We start from the raw sequence: 3,859 nt of genomic DNA, 5'->3' as shown, positions 1-3,859 counted from the left end.
TATTGACTATGAAATTCATTTAACATACACGTACATTTAGCTGTAATAAGAAACTACTATTTTTAAAACACTTTTACAATTGAGAAGCAGCTTCTTTCTACTCATTCTTCACTCCCCTTTATAATAGCCCTATATTTATAAACCCAGTTATTTGCTCACTAATATCAAAGAACAAAGTCTAGGGTGACTTGCTTGGAGTTAGTAAGAGTCAGGTGTAGAATGCCTGGCTTGATCTAAGGTACAGGTGTTCCCCATTAAAATCGCAGGGTCAGAACTGATGCAAGGTTAACAACACCTCTGCTTAGACCAAAGAAAGCTCTGTTCGTCCCCTTCTTTTGAAATTTCAGATTACATTAGGATGGGCATAAATGCCAGGCACTTCTTAGAGCTTCAGCAAGCCAGTTGCTTGAATTTCAAAGAACATCAGATGTCAGAGCTACAAAGATCCTTTAAATATTTTAGAATATTATTAAATTCTTCATTGTACAGATGAGAAAACTAAGATAAAGGGTGGTGGATAGACTGGCCCAAGCTTTCCTGGAATAGTTTTCTGCTAAATGCCACTGGAGATTTTCCAGGAAAGTGATCCCCATAGGCCTATAACACAATGTCTTGCCCGGTAGATTACCTGCAAAAGCATGGCGTTACTATATGGGTACTGAAGTGACTTGATGATTCTGCAAAATACTTTTTTTTTTAAGGAAAAAGACTCCTTAAATGAATGCTATGTTCAGATACACTAGCCTTTGGCAACAACTCAGCACCTGGTTAACTTTGGTGTTCGTTCAAAGGGTTTGAGTTTCAAAAGCATAAACAGTGAAAGGCTCCTATTGCCTTAGCAATCAAAATAACCAAACAAAGTGCTCACTGCTTCTCCCTTGACCCCATCCCCCAAGTTATTTCAATATACAGTTATATAGGAAACCAAATATAGCAGGTCTATGATATTTTCCAGAAGACAGTTTCTTTGATTTGCTAGTTAGGAAAATGTTGCATGGCACAATTTTTCATGCACATTTACTAAAGATTTTAAAATATAATTGTTACCAATGGGCAGAAATAAATGGCTTCCACACTAAGAATAAAGTGTCATGGCTAAAAAACCGGAATTATAGTAAGAAAACCTGAATTCAAGTGCAATCCTGCTACTTGCTAACTATATAAAACTGAGTTCGTCACTTTAATCACTTATATTCAGTTTCCTCAAGAATAAAATGGGACAGTAACACTTCAGAGGGAGTTCACTTTGATTTCATAAGATATATATCAATGTTAGTAAACTATACAATACTGTAAAAATGTAAAATAATATTAATCAGCATCTTTATTCTTAAGGGGATGATTTTCAGTCATTCAAAAGGATGGAGAGAAGACAAATGCATATGACTAGATCATCTTATTTTCAAGAATGATAAGAACCCAGTTAGTTGAATTCTTACTCAACAAATAGATCTTGACCAATTATACTGTTCAGAAATGACTCGCGTCCATTGATTTGCCCAGAATATAAATGGGTTTGTTAAGTAGAAGTCTAAATTTAAATGATCATGCTTATGTTTATGCAAATAAAACTATTGTCTTCATTTTGAGAAAGAAAGCATGCTTTTGTGACTCAGTTGGGAAAGTATATTTACATATTACTCATATTTTATTGATTCATTCATAGTCAAATTCATCTCTGCAATTATATATATATATATATATATATTATATATATATATATATATATATAATTCTTTGATAAATCACTTTGTCAGTAGCCAAGAAGTATCCTAATGCATATGTATACTCTATAATAAAGTTAATGCCATCCCCAAATTTTAGTGGCAGATTTCATCCTATCACTCTTGCCATCTTGGGATACTTTCTCATCCTGGATAAGTTTTCCCTCTATGGACAGTTAGTGGACATATGACTTTCCTAAACTTATTGGGAGCATCTAATTCACTATATATAAAGTGAATTGCATACGCTTCAAGTCTTGGTGGATGGAAGATAAGGTTAAAAAAGGTTAAAATAAGGATGTTAAAACAAGCTGGGAGGTTTCCAAGTCAAAAGTAATGGAGTATTTTAGTTGGATGAGATGTTTGAGGCTGGTCATGCCAAGCTCTCACCTAACTCACTGGAAAGTCATACCTAACTTAGTCTTAGTATATTCAATGCTGACTTTCTCCCTTTGCCAATGACATCAAAATATTCTTGAGCAATGCCTCAAACCTCCAGGTTGTTGTTTTTTTTGTTTCTTTGTTTTTTTCCAGTTGCTTATACATCTTATCAAGAGCTGATTGACCTTAGTTTAAAAACAACAAAATTAACCACCACCCCAAACCAAAGGAGTGGGAATTTCAACCTCTGTAGCAGACCATTGCTGGGGATTAAAATGTGGGTTAGGCAGTTATCATTGGGTAGACAGAGCTGCAGGTTGACATTGTGATAGCATCTCCTACTATACCATATGTGGTCAACTACTTAGTCAGCATAACAGATCATTGATAGATAATACACCAATGGCCACACTGTTTAGCTAAGGGTGGCAACTTAAACTTCATGTGAGTCTCGGAATAGTTTAATGGGCAGGATGCATTCATTTCATCACTTATTGAATTCTCTGCTTTGTCACTGTATAAGGCACAGGGTACCCCAAGGGGGGAATTGGCTATTCGTCTCATGATTTATGGAGGAATTTGCTTTCTTGGCAGTTCTTCAGAAGTCAAAGCCTTTAGAATCTTTACCTTGGCATCCAGCATCAAGATTTCTCCTTTGCAAAACCAGGAGGGTGGAGACCCTTGACTTGGAGGCACCAATCCATTTATCTTGAGTTCCTGCCCTAGGACAAGCACTGATCTGGGAGCTGGGATACCGAGATGAACAAAACAGAAAGTCATTTTTATCAGTGTATTTCTGTTTGCTCCCAACAAATCAAACCTGTTTATTGGTGAAAGACTATTAAACTATGAGCTCTTATAGAGCTGGATCTGTGTCTTATTTTTATTTTTGGTTCCCCAATACCTACACAACACCTGGAAGCAAGTATATGCTCAGTGAATGTTTAGTGAATAAAACAAGGAATGAAGAAATTATTTAAAATCCACAAATTGAGATGCTACTAACTAATGAGGCTTATGTCATATGCTTTCTAGGGATATGTGCAAATTCAAGGGGAAAGGGCAACTACCACACTTCACTAGATTGGAGAGAATATATTGGTGGCAGTAGAGCTTACTGGTTAAGAGCGTGGGCTTCAGAATTGGATAGATCTGCCTTCAAATTGCCAGTTTCTCCATTTCCTATGTGACGGTAAGCAAGTTAAATTTCCTTAGCTTCTTTCCTCTTCTGTAAAATGCAGCAAGTAATTCCAATCTCAGAGTTGTGGGGAGGTTATATAAGATAAGGGTGTATAAAGGACTTAGCACAGCATCTGCCTCATGCCAAGTGTTTAGTGCTTATGAACTTCAGGCAGCTGCTACGAACCTCTGAGAAGGAACATGTTGGGCTTTCAGAATGGACCTGGGCCTCATCCACCCAAAGGAAGCTCACTCACTTGGCCTGATATCTGGGGGTTCTTTGAAACTGTTAGTATCTATCTATTTATCTACCTATCTATAGGGGGCATTGGGTGGAGGCTTTTGACTTTTTAGAAATCTGATCCTCATTGCTGTATAGAATAGATCCTAGAACAAAGCTCTTTTTGGGTATATTTTCTTATTGATTGGCTTGAACAGACAGACAAAACCATTCCTTTCTTTATTTCAGGAAAAAAAATTTGGACACTCCATTTCTAGAATTAAAACAAATGAAAATGAGAACAAGTGATGATTTAGTAACAACAGTAAAGTGTTGTCTAGAAAGGAAATACACA

The sequence above is a fragment of the Cervus elaphus genome, chromosome X (assembly GCF_910594005.1).
Source record: "Cervus elaphus chromosome X, mCerEla1.1, whole genome shotgun sequence".
Classification (NCBI taxonomy): Eukaryota; Metazoa; Chordata; class Mammalia; order Artiodactyla; family Cervidae; genus Cervus; species Cervus elaphus.
This window is presented reverse-complemented; position numbering follows the sequence as displayed.